Source organism: Pseudophryne corroboree, chromosome 3 (genome assembly GCF_028390025.1).
Source record: "Pseudophryne corroboree isolate aPseCor3 chromosome 3, aPseCor3.hap2, whole genome shotgun sequence".
Lineage (NCBI taxonomy): Eukaryota > Metazoa > Chordata > Amphibia > Anura > Myobatrachidae > Pseudophryne > Pseudophryne corroboree.
Window position 1 is genome coordinate 759,976,507 of NC_086446.1, and position 18,292 is coordinate 759,994,798.

Genomic DNA, 18,292 nt, shown 5'->3' on the forward strand with positions numbered 1-18,292 from the left:
TAGAACTGACACTGGGCAGCGAGAACAGCACTGGACTACTGTACTATACTACTATATACTGGTCACCACAATGCAGCACTAACACTGAGCACAGATATTGAGCACTGTTCAGGATACTAGAACTGACACTGGGCAGCAAGAACAGCACTGGACTACTGTACTGTACTACTATATGCTGGTCACCACAATGCAGCACTAACACTGAGCACAGATATTGAGCACTGTTCATGATACTAGAACTGACACTGGGCAGCAAGAACAGCACTGGACTACTGTACTACTATATACTGGTCACCACAATGCAGCACTGACACTGAGCACAGATATTGAGCATTGTTCAGGATACTAGAACTGACACTGGGCAGCGAGATGCAGCACAGGACTATTGTACTGTAGTATACTAGTCACCACAATGCAGCACTGACACTGACCAGTGATACTGAGCACTGATGAGGATACTAGAACTGACACTGGGCAGTGAGAACAGCACTGGACTACTGGACTGTACTACTATATACTGGTCACCACAATGCAGCACTGACACTGACCAGTGATACTGAGCACTGATGAGGATACTAGAACTGACACTGGGCAGTGAGAACAGCACTGGACTACTGGACTGTACTACTATATACTGGTCACCACAATGCAGCACTAACACTGAGCACAGATATTGAGCACTGTTCAGGATACTAGAACTGACACTGGGCAGAGAGAACAGCACTGGACTACTGTACTGTACTAGTATATACTGGTCACCACAATGCAGCACTAACACTGAGCACAGATATTGAGCACTGTTCAGGATACTAGAACTGACACTGGGCAGCAAGAACAGCACTGGACTACTATACGACTATATACTAGTCACCACAATGCAGCACTGACACTGAACACAGATATTGAGCATTGTTCAGGATACTAGAACAGACACTGGGCAGTGAGATGCAACACTGCACTATTGTACTGTACAGTGCTGCATTGGTCACCACAATGCAGCACTGACACTGACCAGTGATACTGAGCACTGATGAGGATACTAGAACTGACACTGGGCAGCGAGAACAACACTGGACTACAGTACTGTACTAGTATATACTGATCACCACAATGCAGCACTAACACTGAGCACAGATATTGAGCACTGTTCAGGATACTAGAACTGACACTGGGCAGCGAGATCGTTCCCGTCGTAATATCATCAGGGTGGTGGGACTCCCTGAAAATGTTAAAGGCCCAGCATTGGCTTCTTTTGTTTCTGTGACCCTACCCAAGCTACTAGACATTGAAGATGAATGTAAGGATCTGGTGGTGTAAAGAGTTCATCGAGTCGGCCCGCCTCCCCGCCCGAATGAATCACGCCCTAGGGTCACATTATTCTGATGTTTAAACTATCTTCACAAAGTGGCATTCTGGAGAGCTTCGCGAAAGACCCAGAATCTTATGTGGGAAGGAAAACGACTACGCCTTTTCCAGGATTTCTTTGAGGAACTTTCATGTATGCGTAAATCCTTTTCTCCTATCTGCTCGAAGCTAGTCTCCATGAATCGACGATTTGCCCTAATTTAAGCTAAGGATCTTCATAAATGACACCCACTATGACTTCACGACGCCTGAAGATGCACACGCCTTCCTATATGATGACCGCGAGGATTCCACTGCTGACATCACTGACACCCCTGCTTGAACTCTTGCCACCCCCAGAACTGTCTCTTTTTTGTTTAAAACTCCGCTTTTTCCCAGTTATTGTGTGATGCATATATTTGTCCACCGGTTATTATTTTAGCCCCTCCCCCCCCTTTTTTGTTTTGGTCTAGGCCTCCTTATAATCTCCCCCCTAATTCAATGTGACCCAGAGCTTATGGTTCTCCCCAATATTGATGTTAAGGTCCATTACGTCAGCCCTTTTTACAGGGTCCCTGGGCACCTGTCATGCCCCGGTATCTACAGTTGTCTATAGCTATCCCTTTCTATGGGATAAGCCCACAGTTATATCTATTGTTACATTTGCGGAATGTCATTTATGTCCTTTGGACACCTGGCATGTTGATCGTGCTATTGTTATGTTTTCTTGTATTCCCCATGTCTTGTCATTCCATGTTTCCCCCCCCCCCTTTTCTCTCCTCGTGTTTGTCCTCATTTAGGTTCACCGCCATTTTGCTCCGGCAGGGTCATGTACAGATGGACGGATTGTGCTCTCATCCAGACACATATGACTGAGCTGAAGATAGGTTCCTTCAATGTCGGTGGCATCCACTCTCCGGCTAAACGCTGTAAGGTTTTATTATATTTACATAAACAGTCTATAGATATTGCATGTCTCCAAGAAACACATCTTTTACCCCCTGAGATTTTGAAACTCCAAATGCTTAAATGGAAAATTCTAGCCTCTGCCCCCTATAACTCCAAATCCAGAGGTATTGTAATTTTAAACTCCAAATCACTACCTATAGAAATACTGTCCACTTACTCTGACCCTGACGGCAGGATATCGATAGTCTCTTTCTCATTATTCAACGCAACGTATACTCTTGGCTCTATTTACGCACCCAATGTCTATTCTAGATCCTTCCTCCAGAAGCTCATTAAATTACTCCTCCCACATATATCTGCCCCCATTATTCTCTGTGGCGACTTCAACCTGACTGTTCACCCTACACTTGATAGATCCTCCACGCGAAGACTGCGTACCCCACCCCCCTCCCTGGGGATTCCTTCACTGTTAAAAACTCTCTAATTAATAGACGTATGGAGGACCCTACACCCAACCCAGAGAGAATGTACTTGTCTGTCTGCAGCGCACCACACTCTGTCTCGCATATATTTTATTTTTCCCTCTTCCTCTCTTTTCCCCCTAGTCCAAGATGCAATCATACACCCTATCATTCTCTTTGACCATGCACTTGTCACTTTCTCATTCTACACGAAAAAAAGAGCTGTCCCCATATAAAACATGGAGATTCCCAGCCTATCTCCTTAGCTCCCTGAAGTTTAGAGAACACTTAGATCAGGCATGGACTGATTTTCATACCCATAATAAGACTACTCTAGCTACAGACCCCTCACTCTATTGGATGACGGCCAAATCAGTACTGCGAGGTTCTATTTTAGCCTTTGAGGCTTCCTTACGAAAACAACTCTCTCACTCTTATACCACTCTCCAAGAATCATTGACCTACGCCTATGCTTCTTATGTCCAGACACCTACCACTACTACACGCTCCAAGTATCTCTCTGCCAAGTCCCTTCTTGAGGAATTACTTCTGTCCATGTCTGATAAGATGAATTTCTCCTCTCATTATTGCTATCACAAATTCGGTAATAAGACGAGTAAATTACTCACCAACATCCTCAATGGCACTAGGGCACCGATGATTGTCCACCCCCTCAAACTACAAGATGGCTCCTTCACTAACTCCACTGCACAAATTTCTCAGGTTATGACAGCCTTCTATACAGACATTTACTCCCCCCCTAACCCTACTCCTACCATCCCTCCTATAACTTTGCCTGTAATGGACGAACGTAAACTGACCAATACCTGGTCCCAACTCACTTATCCACAATTGCCGACGGAGTTCGCAGACTCCCTCACTGCCCCTATTTCCACTCTTGAAATAAGCAAGGCTATTAAGTCACTCAAACCTGCCAAGGCTCCTGGTCCTGATGGATTTTCTGGGGAATTCTACAGATTTTTCCTTGATAAATTAACCCCGGTTCTTGAATCGGTCTTTAATCATATTTTGATTAACCAAAATATTCCTGCATACTTTAATTCTGCCATTATCAAAGTGATTCCTAAACCGGGCAGGGACCTCTCCAATCCTGGCTCTTATCGCCCCATTTCACTACTGAATTGTGATTATAAAATCCTAACCAAGATTTTGGTGGAACGCCTTAACCCCCTCCTCCCCCATATAATCCATCAGGACCAGACCGGCTTTATTAAGGGCAGACACTCAGTACGCAATGTCCGCAAAGTTATGGCGGCTACCCAAAGCTAACCTCTGTGACATCTACTGACTCCCCCAATCTTATTCTATCGATTGACGCCGAGAAGGCCTTCGATCTCGTCCATTGGCCACATCTATTTGACACTATGACCAAATTTAAAATCCCTGACCAATACATATCCTTCATTCGGACTTTATATACCAATTCCTCATCCCAAATTGCCTGTAATGGCTACTTATCCCCTCCCTTCCCGATCAAAAAACGCACATGGCAAGGTTGTCCTCTCCCCCCTCCTCTTTGCCATTGCCCTAGAACCCCTAGTGCTTGCTCTTCGGTCATCTACTGATTTCTCAGGTATACCCCTCGCAAATACTGAATTGAAACTTGCTCTCTACGCAGATGACATGTTGCTCTTTGTGTCCAATCCTATAGTCTCTATACCGGTAATCATAGACATTGTATCCTCCTTTGGACCCACTTCCGGGTACAAGATTAATGTCCACAAATCTGAAATTCTCCCTATCACTCCATTAGCACCGTCCTTGGCCACTGACCCCACTTTAGCACAATTCACAATTCAGCCCTCCCATATCAAATATTTGGGTATCCTTATCACTCGAGATCCCCTTCAGATCTATAAGGCGAATTTCTTACCCCTATTCTCCAAGATTAAAACCCAACTAAATTCATGGACTAAACTCCCCCTGTCTCTACTAGGTAGAGCTGCTGTAATCAAAACTATAATTTTTCCTGAAATCTTTTACTGTCTCCAAATGATACCTTCCCCCCTACCAAAGTCGGATGTACAAATGTTAAATTCACTGATCTCCTCGTTTCTGTGGTCCGGTAAGAGACCCAGGATGAGACTATCTAAGCTAACACATCCGACTAGACTGGGGGGACTGGGCATCCAGGATTTCACTCTCTATCACTTGTCAATTCATTTTAGGTATATCTCGGACTGGCTTTTTAATAAATCTACATACACAGATCGCTCTCTAGATGATGCTATTTTTTCCCCATTCTCACCTAGCACACTATTACATACGCCCCTGCGCCTCCTCCCACGCCACATTCTGAATCATATTTTATTTAGGGGGTCATATGACGCCTGGATACATATAAATAAACTCCTGAATAGAAATCATGCAATCTCACCTTACATCCCTCTCTGGGGCAACCATAATTTTCCCCCTTCACTGCACAACTCCTCCTTCTCAAATTGGCACACAAAAGGACTAGACCTTGCCACCAAATTATTTGATCCTGGAGGGTGAATACTCACCTTTACCTTACTACGAGAGACTTATGATATCCCACACTCCAACTTCTACATGTACATCCAAGCTCGACATTATGTTGACACTATTAAATCAGTTATCCTCTCTTTCTCTCCCCCAGACCCTTTACTCCCACTCTTCCTGACTTTACATAATGGAGCATATAAAACAGTCTTTCTATATAAATTACTTCTTGACATCACTGATAAAGACCCGCTTACCCCTCTCCTTACGTCTTGGTCCACGGACTGTCCGGAAGTTACTACTACCCAGGTATTAATTTCTCATCATCATACCACCATGAAAATTCTCCAGTCAGCCTATCTCCAAGAAGTTCACTTTAAGACTTTACATCGACTCTATATCACCCCTGCCCAGAGAAAATACATGCATTCCTCTGAGACGGGTGAATGCTGCAAATGCAAAATGATGAATGCTAAATTTTTTCATTGCTTCTGGTCATGCTCAAAAATACTCAAATTCTGGAGGAAGGTTCTAGTCTTTATCAACACGCTATTTTTTACCTCATTAGTTGCTGACCCTTTTGCATGCCTCTGTATGAATTTTAGAATTGGACACTCCCCGCAGACACATCATCTATTATACTTCTACTCACAATCATACTGACCATGTCCAAAAAATGGATTTTAACACACTGGACAGTACACTCAGCTCCGACCCTATACGAACTGAAGAATAGAATGCTGTAATTACTCCTTTTTGACAGACGTTCATTGGCATTAGATCCCTCTCTTTCCTATGATAAATTTGTCTTAAAATGGAAGTATTATCTATGCACCCTTGATCTGACACAACAGCCCCTTTTGTTCTAGACTCCCCTCCCCACTTGAGCAAGGTTTAACCCCTCTTTTTCCATACTTCTAATATTATCAGGATGAAAAGATGTCTATTTCTATTACTGAAACGAGAATTCTTCCTGATTTCTTATCACTAACGCCACCCACATTGAAGCTCTTAATCACTTGATGATATATTGTTATGTTAACTTATCCTGACCTCTGTTTTGATTTTGATTGCCTCCTTTTTTTTTTTGTTTGTTTCTGGATACTAAGCTCATGTCTCACTGTTTTTTTTTTGGGGGGGTTAAAATCCCCCCAGCAAGGTAAATCGATAGTTGTTTTACTCATCTACTATATAATGGCACATAATGTAAGGTGTTCCAATTATGCTTCCCCTATTTATACTTCCCCTCCTTATCCTGTCTCGTCTTTGTTTGTCCCCCCCCCTCCTTGTTATTTTTTTGAGGTTTAACTTCTTAGTAATACAGTGGGTCTTTGACCTATCATCCTCTGAACTTGGAATTGTACTACTCTTCACTACGAGACCTGGTGATTACAACTGGATTCCTTTATGGAATATCTCTTCTCTGTTATCTTTCTGTTACATTTATACTGTTATTGATTCTCTATATTTGAAATGTACAAAACCCTATTTCAATAAAAATGATTGAACCAAAATGTTGACGCCTAGTCCTTCTATTCTTCAACTGTGTTGTCAAAACAACTGTAATTGCACTTACATGTAATTCAAAGAAATGTGCCCATAAAGCCTACTTTATAACTGTTATCTACATGTGTAGTAGATACAAAGCAAAATGTATTACAGAAACATCAGCATATTCACATACTGTACATATCCATCACACTTCCTAGTAAAGTGGGCAGGATTGGGAGAAATGAAAAATAGAGAATGTGACCCTTTCTAAGGGAGAAAGGGCCAAAAAGAACTATGTGTCTTTTCCAGGGCACTCTTGAAAAATAATAATATTGTTATGAAGATTCAATTTAATTAAAATATAACTTTTATTTAGTATACACTAAAAAAGGGGGGAGGAAGGAAGCAGACAATATATATATATATATATATATATATATTGATATACGCACAAATACTTTAATCCTAGGCGATAATAAATTGATAAGCGAAAATATGCAATTCCTAAAACATCATCATAGTCAATCAACCTTTTGATAGGACATTAATTGTAGGAATTGTTCGCTTACATTGGCTCAGCGTGATTCCAATAGTGTCTATACACGGAATTGTGTCTGGAAAGGATGAGCTGCTGCCATTGTGAAGGTGAACAAAAATACCTACGGTACCTGGTATTCCCTTGTGGTCTCCCTCCTAGGTACTGACCAGGCCCTGCAGTGTGTAGCTTCCAAGATCGGACGAGATTGGGCGCACTCAGTGCGGTCTGACCGTAGGTAGGTATGTTCTGGTATATAACATCAAATCCAGCACATTGTTGTTAAATATAAATTGTATTAAGTGTATATGGCCGTACACATGCTGAGCTGATTTCTTGAATGAAAAAAAGTGTATATATTGAAAAAATGAAAACAGTATAGATAAAAATATGTAATCCAAATAATACTGGTGAAACAAGAAAGCTGGGTCTTAATTTCCTGTCACTTCTGCTGTTCTGTGATCTGTGTCCACATCGAATCACAGAATGAGAGAATGAGCTGGAACCGACTTCGGCTCAGAAATATAGATTTAGAGGGTACTTCTGCTGTCACTGCATGGGGTGGCACTCTGTTACTGAATGTATTGCAGAGTATCCATTATCCACCCAGGGATGAGAGAGTAGCCCTAAAAAGAATATTTATTAACCAATAGAGTAAATTGCAAATAGAGTGAAGAAAATAATGCTGACTAATATTTCAGATAGAATTAGCCAACATTGAGACCTGATCGCTGCTGTGCGTTTTCAGTTGCTGTGCGTTGGATGACTGCACCGGGCATCGGTGCATAGCTATGGCATAGTGCAAAAAAAGCAATTGCATGGGCGATCGCAAGGTGACTGACAGGAAGAGGCCATTTGTGGGTGGCAACTGACCGTTTTGTAGGAGTGGCCAGGAAAATGCAGGAGGAACCAGGCGTTTGGAGGGAGGTATTATGACGTCAGCTCAAACCCCGATCACAGTGGCTCAGTAAGTCCTGGGTTGAGCAGAAACTGCACAAACTGATGTTGTTGCAGTTCCGCTACAAATGCGATCGCACACCTGAACACAGCAAATACCCTCTCCCTGTAGGCGGCGACTACCTGATCACGGGGATGCAAAAAAAAACACACACCCTAGTGATCAGGTCTGAATTACCACCATGGTTTGCTGCAGATACAAAGTTACTTGCTCTTTGCTTTACTTATACACCAGAATCAGGCCCACTATGCGTTGATACAGCCTTGTAATGTAATCAGATATCACAATGCAAGTTGGGGCAAATTTATCACATGCCTTTCGCATCTAATATGCAGATTGGGATAAATAGGACCCCAAGGCTTGATACATTTCAACCCTTTGTATTTGATAACAAAAGAGAGTCAGGTGCTCTAAAACAAACAATATAAACTTTGGTCTATCAATAAATGAAGCTTGGTGTTATCACTTGTATAACATGTGAAAATCTCCTCATCTGTGACTTATATCACTTGCAGAAACCGTCTCCTGCGTGTATAGCCGAGGTGCTGAATCCAGGGCTGGTAGATCGGGATATTTTGCACACGAAATTCATTATTTCTGAAGATGCAAACACTGGATATTACCAATTCATACATGAGAATGAAAAAGAGGTGGCCAACTACTCGTATATTCAAGTGGAAGTTTACAGTACGTCTTAATCGCATCACTCATGCAACTGATGTAATGTATGGGGTTATGATTTGGGGCATTAAAGCTTTAGCACAGGAGATATCAACTGCACTCAGCGCTACTGTAAATAAATCACAGGGGTCATCTCTGTGGGAATGGCGATTTAAGGGGGGTACTCACGGAGCGATATTCTAAGCAATCTGACTAGATTGCTTAGAATATCGGCAGGATCGCTCCGTGTGTAGCCCCCTCGGCGATAGCGATGCGCGGCCCCGCACATCGCTATCGCCGCTGCTAGATTGGCCTGCATGCAGGCCAATCTAGCGGGTCGCTCACTTCACCCGCTGGGTGAAGTGAGCGGCCCCCCCGTCTCCCCCCGCACGCTCAGCACAGATCGCGCTGTGCTGAGCGGCAAGAGAGATGTGTGCTGAGCGGTTCGCTCAGCACGCATCTCTCCTTGATCGGCCCGTGAGTACTGGGCTTTAGACTTTAACAAGCAGGAAAAAGCTCAGCTATGTACAGTTTGTCTCTGTTAGCTAATGCACTTATTTTCCACTGCCTTATGATCAGGGGCTGGATGGCAACTTTTAGCCTGGGGGGCAAGTCCAGTGCACTGGCCCATAAGTAACGGCGCCATCTTAAATGGAGGATTTTTTGTTTAAAAATTATTTATTAATAAAAAAAAATAGGCCTGGTGTACTGTAAATTATCCCAAATATACTTTATTATAAATTTGTCAGTGCGGCCGCTGCTTCAGCAGAACTGTGTAGTGCAAGGGTGGCTAACCAGTCAGTGGCAAAGAGCCACAAAAGATCTGTAGTCAAGGGTAAGAGCCATATCATGCGCGCGTCGAAGGCGCGCAAGCAAAAATGGGGGCGTGGCATAGTTGTCTCAAAGTAAGGAAAAGAAGTAATGAAGTAAGGAAAAGAAAGCAGTGAATTATACCTATGATAATTACATTTATTTGAAGTACATCATGGCAGCCCATGAATTACCCACTCTGTGGGGAGTTTTTTTTCTTGTAGATATTGCGGATACACTCAAAAAGACAGGGAGGAAGAGGAGGCACACACTTTTATATCCAAGGCGGGTACTAGAAGAAAACCTCTTGTCTATGCTAGGGGAATGGGTCGTTAACCCATTGTATGGCTGCCATGAAGTACTTGAAATAAATGGAATTATCCCAATTATAATTCACTGCTTTCTATTTTTTGTAATGTTTGGTGAGCTTTACCCTGTTGCACTTTGTTCACGTGCATCTCTAAGCCCTGTGATCTGTGCAATTTGAACCAAGCTAAAAGTTAAAACATAGAAAAATAAAAAAGAGCCTAATTCAGATCTGATCGCAGCAGCAAATTTGTTAGCAGTTGGGCAAAACCATGTGCACTGCATGGGGGCCAGATATAACATGTGCAGAGAGAGCTAGATTTGGGTGGGGTGTGTTCAATCTGAAATCTAAATAGCAGTGTAAAAATAAAGCAGCCAGTATTTACCCTGCACAGAAACAATATAACCAACCAAAAACTAACTCTCTCTGCACATGTTATATCTGCCACACCTGCAGTGCACATGGTTTTGCAAAACTGCTAACAAGTTTGCTGCTGCGATCAGATCTGAATTACCCCATATATTTCTATTGTTTGTACTGTTTGGTGCGCTTTACCTTAGTGTGCTTTGTTCACGTGCATTTATAAGCACTGTGACTCCACGTTGTTTGTACCGAGTTGCACTTTATAAAGCACAAAAGAAAAAAATATATAGATATATTGTTTGTACTATTCTGTGTACTGTATCCCAGTATGCTGTGGCAATGTTTTATGGATGTGCTTTAAACTGCTGTGTGTTTTTGCTGCTGCTCTGTATTAACCAGCCAGATTGTTGCAGCCTTTGGCCAGTACTGTGATCTGCGAGGTTGACAAAATTGACTGAAAATGAATGGAAATTAATGTTATTGAGGTTAATAATACACTAGGAACATAAAAAGGCCCAAATTATGTGCGGTTACCTTTTTTGTCAATTTTTGAAAACCAATGCAATCCAAATCCAAAACCAGTCACAGCTGTTTGGAAAATCCAAATCCAAAACCAGTTGATGAATCACAGCCAAATCCAAATCCAGAAAAATGGTCTGACACACATCTCCATTTCATACAGTACTTTTGGAGAAGCCCGGAGAGAAGACATAGGTGGCAACTTGCACCAAAGAGCTCTGGCAACACTATGGGGGGAAATCAAATGTTTGGAAAGTTGGTTGGGTGTCTGTTTTTCCTATCTAATAGACAAGAAAAAACAGACACCCAACCGACTTTTCAAACATTTGAATTCCCCCCTATGAATACAAAAAGTCTGTCTGGTCAGTTATTAATTGAGGGAGTCAATTGTTATTATTTTTAACTTTTATTTATAAGTCACCACTCACCACAAACCAGTTCCCAGCACCAAACCAGTTACCAGAGCAGAAATACAATAAACAATGGGCAATAATAGCATAATTACAAACATTACTATAACACCACAGACTGGTTGGGACCAAATCCATTCTGTACTCAATCATCCTAACGATGGGTGAATAAACAGTGTCAGGTGCAGACATTTTCCCGTGGCTGTGATTTAATAATCTGACAGTTTGTACCTGCCCAAACACATGCCAAGAAGATGTCATTTTACAAAATGTTACCAAATATTTCATAAATGTTCTGCACCTCTTCCAGGTAAATACTTAAATAAAAAAGTGTGTAAATTGCTTATTACCAATTTGCTGTCTGCATATATTTCCCTTTCACCAAATCACCTCTTGCTCTTCTCTTATACTTAATTAAAACCCATCAAAGTTACTTCTATTAATTGCTGAACTCCATTTATCTTTATCACTTAAATTTTAACAGGACTTATCCTTTTATTTCAGCGCTACCAAGATCTAAATTAGTGGTCAGTTGTCCAAGCACCTGATCTATTTTGGAGAAAGAAGCAAATATCAGTGTATCAGCTCAGTAAGTAAGACTCAAGTTCTAGGTATCATGCGCAACACAATGTAGTGAACATCCATCATTGACACTGGCTGATTGCGGCCTCCCTGTGAGCCGCGCAGCTCCTTTCAGGCATTTTTGGCTGGCTGAGTGAGCACTTGCAATGAATATCTGGTGAGTGAATTACGCATGTTGGAGGGTGCTGCGGGAGTGGGGAGGGCTTTAATAAATTATGCCGGCCAAGTGAGAAATGGCGGGGATCGGTGGCGAGCATCCCTTTATGGATGTCGGTATACTAGTGGTGGTATGGTGCCCCTGTCAGGATCCTGGCATCGGTATTGTGACAGCCGGTATCCCGATGAGCGGTATGCTTAAGAGTCTTAAGTTGGGTACACACTAGACGATGTGCTCAGTGAGCGAGATCGCCTAGTGTTTCCCCTCCTGTGCCAGGCTGCCCGATGGCAGTCATACACACTGTGTGATATCTTTAATGATATAGCACAGTGGTGTCATGCCGCTGCCAGCCGAAGCATGCCGTTTTGGATGATGAGTCCAACTTGAGCTGCATGCACAGCCAACACCAATGTCGTTAACGACCCGCCGGGCTGTGCATTGCTTGGTGGCGGCGGCATACACACTGGGCAATATAGTAAACAACGTCACTCAGAAAGGGTCAAAATGAGTGACATTGTTTGCTTTATCGCTAAGTGTGCACCCACCTTTAGAGCTGGATCTGTAGGTGATAATGAAATGTATACAAGTGAAGAATAGTGCGCAACCATTCCTGCCTGGGTTGAGTCTCTTTGCTGACTCAATATACTGGAGGGTCTTATGATCTGTGTTGGTATGCCTAGCTTCCTCTAGCCAATATCTCGAGTCTTCAAGGCCCACCTGATGGCAAGAAGCTCACAGTTACCAACATCATAATTGGATTCAGCAGAAGAGAACTTCCGGGACAGGAAAGCACAAGGGTGCAATTTGTCATCACAATGATCTCTCTGAGATAGGATTTCTCCAACCCCAACTTCTAAAGCATCCACTTTCACAATGAAAGGCAAGTCACGGTTCAGATGATGATGTAACAGGGCTAAGACAAAGGCTTATTTCAAAGGCTTCCAAAGCTTGAGGAGACGAACTGGCAGCATCTGCTCCCTTATTAAAATAGTGGTGGGAGCTACCCAAAGAGAGAGAGAGAGCAGATAAACTGCCTGTAATAATTTGTGAACTCCAATAATCTCTGAATAGCTTTTAGATTAGTGGAAAGGGCCCAGTCATGAATGACTTGGAATTTACTTGGATCCATAGTGAAGCCCTCGGGAGTGATGATGCAACCAACAAAGGTTACCTGGCAAAACTTTAAATTCACATTTCTCCAGCATTGCATTTCTGAAGAACTTGTCTGACATGGAAGTGATGGAGATCTGTGGTGTGTGAATATATCAAGATGTCATCAAGATACATGTCAACAAATATCGAAATGAAACCTTGAAAGACAATATTGATTAGGTCCTGAAATATTGTTAGGGCATTGCAAAGGCCATGTTGCAAAGAGAAGAAGAGTAGCTATGTAGTGCAATCTGATAATAGGTAAATATACACATAAAATATAACTTTAATAGAGTTAATTAAAAAAAAATTCTCCCCCACCAAAATGGTTAAGAAAGTGAAATATTGAAAAGATAGAAAATATGTAGAAGAATAAAAGTATTAATACTGTGCCAGGGGTCCTGCTAGTACACTTACTAGTATTCTTTGAGTTAATCTTAATATCAATAGATATCACATTTATTAAATGCTGCCTGACTCAGTATATTCCTTGCAGAAATATAATTGTTAATTCAATAAACCAAATTGTCTAATTCATATATGTGTGTTGTTACTTGGCTAATATTACTAAAAAGATTCCCTTATATCAGTTATGTGTTGTCATCTTTATGTAAAGATACCAAACCTCTCATCGTAGGAGTCAGAATAGAGAATTTATAAATCTGCATAAAATAAAGATTGATGTAGAATATTATTATTTCCCAATAGTCAACGGCATTGGTCTCTATATTTATGATATATTCCTGAGTAATTCAATTTCCCCAACATTGTGTCATGAGTACCACTTAATAGACTATAATATACTGTATAGTCTAAATTATTCATTCAGAGAAAGGAGGAGTAATTATTCTTCTCATCAAGGGGTATATTCAATTGAAGTCGAAAGCTGCCGTCTGTCGAAAAGACGGCAGTTTTCGACTTTTTTTAGGTCGGAAGGGGTTCCGACCTATTCAATATATTCGACAAGTCAAGGAATTTGATTTGTCGAAAAAGCACATGGATCGGCGGAATAGCTGCCAATACACGTGCTCGTGTCGAAAACGGGGCCAAAACCGACAGGTTTTGGCCCCCTTTTCGACCATCTCAATTCGACTTTAAAAAAAGTCGAAGTGAGATGCGTGAGCAGTGACGAGGAGAACCGCGGGCAGCCAGACGGAAAGAGCAGGAGGATGTCACAGTCGCCGCTCACAGCAGCATCCACCCGGCTCCAGCAAGTGAGACCTCGCTTGCTGGAGCCGGGTGGACGCTGCTGTGACCTGCGGCTGTGATGCAGGGCTGTGGAGAGGAGGGACGGGGAGAGGCAGAGAGATGAGGGGGGGAGATGGGGGAACGCCGCGGGCAGACAGTGGAGAGCAGCAGTTATATAGCTGCTGCTGTAGCGCTGCTCACCCCTGTATGCCCGCGGCTCTCCCCCGTCTAAGCTCCTGCATCTCAATTCAACTTTTTTTAAAGTCGAATTGATAATGCATTGAATAGCCCAGGTTGGATCCATTCTGACAAATGAATATCGGAATGGATCCAACTTCAATTGAATATACCCCTAAGTCCATAGGGATAAATACTTCCCATCAGGAAGATAGGACATACATTACCTCTCTCCTAACAGGTTGATTGGTAAGGTCTCCTCCTCTACTGTCCTAACCTATTTAAACATGGCGGACCCACTCATCATGTCAACTCCATGATTAAGATACGGGCAAAATGTGCATCAGTGTAATGCACCAGGGGCCCGCTATGTACACCTAATTGTTTAATATACATTGCAACATTATTGAGTTAATCAATGTCATTTGTATTTGTGTCCTATTTGAAGCAGTGAATGTAGTAATGCTACAACGGCGGGAGGACTTATTTAAGTTAATGCTACAGCGCTCACACACGTACAGGGCTACCAAGAGAAATCCTGGGCCCCAGTACAACAACTTCCTGGGATGTGACTACAGCATGCTGAGTGCAGGGTCACAACTTTTAGTGGTCGTGTCTAGCACATGAGAAGCACCCACTCACAGGAGCATGGCATGCCTCCCCCAGCCAGGGTAGTAGAGAGCCTGGCTGAGCCCAGGTACTTTTCAGGGGCATGGCCTAATTACAGAAGGAATGCCCCCTGCAGAACCGCACACAGCAGTCTGTGCTGGGTTGAGAAGAAAAGATTTAGCTACTGCTTCCAGGTAAGGATGGGGGGAATGTGGGCCCTCACTGGGCCCCTCCATCAGACCTGGGCCCAGGTAATTTGTACCCTTTCCCCCCCTCTCGACGCCACTGCACACGTATATATAATTGAGCATGTTTTCCTGAGGTGTAATATGTAGGAGAATATTACCTGAATTGCAAACATATAATGTGTCTATGAATATACTTAAGACACATAGGGCCGGATTCAAATTATATTGCACCCGCTATCTCCCATCTAAAGTGACGGGACATAGGGGGTCATTCTGAGTTGTTCGCTCATTGCCAATTTTCGCTACGGATCGATTAAGGCAAAAATGCGCATGCGCATGGTACGCATTGCGCATGAGCTAAGTATTTTAGCACAAAACTTAGTAGATTTACTCACGGCCGAACAAAGAATTTTCATTGTTGAAGTGATCGGAGTGTGATTGACAGGAAGTGGGTGTTTCTGGGCGGAAACTGGCCGTTTTCTGGGAGTGTGCGGAAAAACACAGGCGTATCAGGGAAAAACGCGGGAGTGTCTGGAGAAACGGGGGAGTGGCTGGCCGAACGCTGGGCGTGTGTGTGACGTCAAACCAGGAACGAAACGGCCTGAGCTGATCACTATTTGTGAGTAGGTCTGGAGCTACTCAGAAACTGCTAAGAATGTTCTATTCGCTATTCTGCGAATCTTTTGTTTGATATTCTGCTAAGCGAAGATACACTCCCAGAGGGCGGCGGCCTAGCGTGTGCAATGCTGCTAAAAGCAGCTAACGAGCGAACAACTCGGAATGAGGGCCATAGAGGGGTGATATTCAAATTAGAGATGAGCGGGTTCGGTTTCTCTGAATCCGAACCCGCCCGAACTTTATGTTTTTTTACACGGGTCCGAGCGACTCGGATCTTCCCGCCTTGCTCGGTTAACCCGAGCGCGCCCGAACGTCATCATCACGCTGTCGGATTCTCGCGAGGCTCGGATTCTATCGCTAGACTCGGATTCTATATAAGGAGCCGCGCGTCGCGGCCATTTTCACACGTGCATTGAGATTGATAGGGAGAGGACGTGGCTGGCGTCCTCTCCGTTTAGAAATTAAAATAGATAGGAGAGTGAGAGTGAGACACTTCATTTACTTACTGGAGCTTAGGAGGAGTTATACTAGTGACTGATGACCAGTGACCTGACCACCAGTGCAGTTTTATAATTTATTATTATTTAATAATCCGTTCTGTTCTTGTTCTCTGCCTGAAAAAAACGATACACAGTGACTCAGTCACACTCACATACCATATCTGTGCTCAGCCCAGTGTGCTGTATCATCTATGTATAATATCTGACTGTGCTCACACAGCTTAATTGTGGGGGAGACTGGGGAGCAGTTATAGGTTATAGCAGGAGCCAGGAGTACATATTAAACAGTGCACACTTTTGCTGCCAGAGTGCCACTGCCAGTGTGACTGACCACTGACCACTGTGACCAGTGACCTGACCACACTGACCACCAGTATAGTATATTGTGATTGAATGTCTGCCTGAAAAAGTACACTCGTCGTGTGACTTGTGTGGTGTTTTTTTATTCTATAAAAATTAAAAAACTCATTCTGCTGACAGACAGTGTCCACTCCAGCAGGTCCGTCATTATATAATATATACCTGTCCGGCTGCAGTAGTGATATATATATATTTTTTATATCATTATTTATCATCCAGTCTACTAGCAGCAGACACAGTACGGTAGTTCACGGCTGTAGCTACCTCTGTGTCGGCACTCGGCAGTCCATCCATAATTGTATACCACCTACCCGTGTTTTTTTTTTTCTTTCTTCTTTATACATACTACATCTCATTATCATCCAGTCTATATTAGCAGAAGACACAGTACAGTACGGTAGTCCACGGCTGTAGCTACCTCTGTGTCGGCACTCGGCAGTCCATCCATAATTGTATACCACCTACCCGTGGTTTTTTTTTTCTTTCTTCTTTATACATACTACATCTCATTATCAACCAGTCTATATTAGCAGCAGACACAGTACGGTAGTTCACGGCTGTAGCTACCTCTGTGTCGGCACTCGGCAGTCCATCCATAATTGTATACCACCTACCCGTGGTTTTTTTTTTCTTTCTTCTTTATACATACATACTACATCTCATTATCATCCAGTCTATATTAGCAGCAGACACAGTACAGTACGGTAGTCCACGGCTGTAGCTACCTCTGTGTCGGCACTCGGCAGTCCATCCATAATTGTATACCACCTACCCGTGGTTTTTTTTTTCTTTCTTCTTTATACATACTACATCTCATTATCATCCAGTCTATATTAGCAGCAGACACAGTACAGTACGGTAGTCCACGGCTGTAGCTACCTCTGTGTCGGCACTCGGTAGTCCATCCATAATTGTATACCACCTACCTGTGGTTTTTTTTTCTTTCTTCTTTATACATACTACATCTCATTATCAACCAGTCTATATTAGCAGCAGACACAGTACAGTACGGTAGTCCACGGCTGTAGCTACCTCTGTGTCGGCACTCGGCAGTCCATCCATAATTGTATACCACCTACCCGTGGTTTTTTCTTTCTTTCTTCTTTATACATACTACATCTCATTATCATCCAGTCTATATTAGCAGCAGACACAGTACAGTACGGTAGTCCACGGCTGTAGCTACCTCTGTGTCGGCACTCGGCAGTCCATCCATAATTGTATACCACCTACCCGTGGTTTTTTTTTCTTTCTTCTTTATACATACTACATCTCATTATCAACCAGTCTATATTAGCAGCAGACACAGTACAGTACGGTAGTCCACGGCTGTAGCTACCTCTGTGTCGGCACTCGGCAGTCCATCCATAATTGTATACCACCTACCCGTGGTTTTTTTTTCTTTCTTCTTTATACATACTACATCTCATTATCAACCAGTCTATATTAGCAGCAGACACAGTACAGTACGGTAGTCCACGGCTGTAGCTACCTCTGTGTCGGCACTCGG

At 42.9% G+C, this 18,292-nt stretch overlaps 1 pseudogene; it reads right to left on the reverse strand.

Moving 5' to 3' along the window:
• Positions 1-7,345: 7,345 nt before the first annotated feature.
• On the reverse strand, positions 7,346-7,464 carry LOC134895130 (5S ribosomal RNA; annotated as a pseudogene).
• Positions 7,465-18,292: the final 10,828 nt, after the last annotated feature.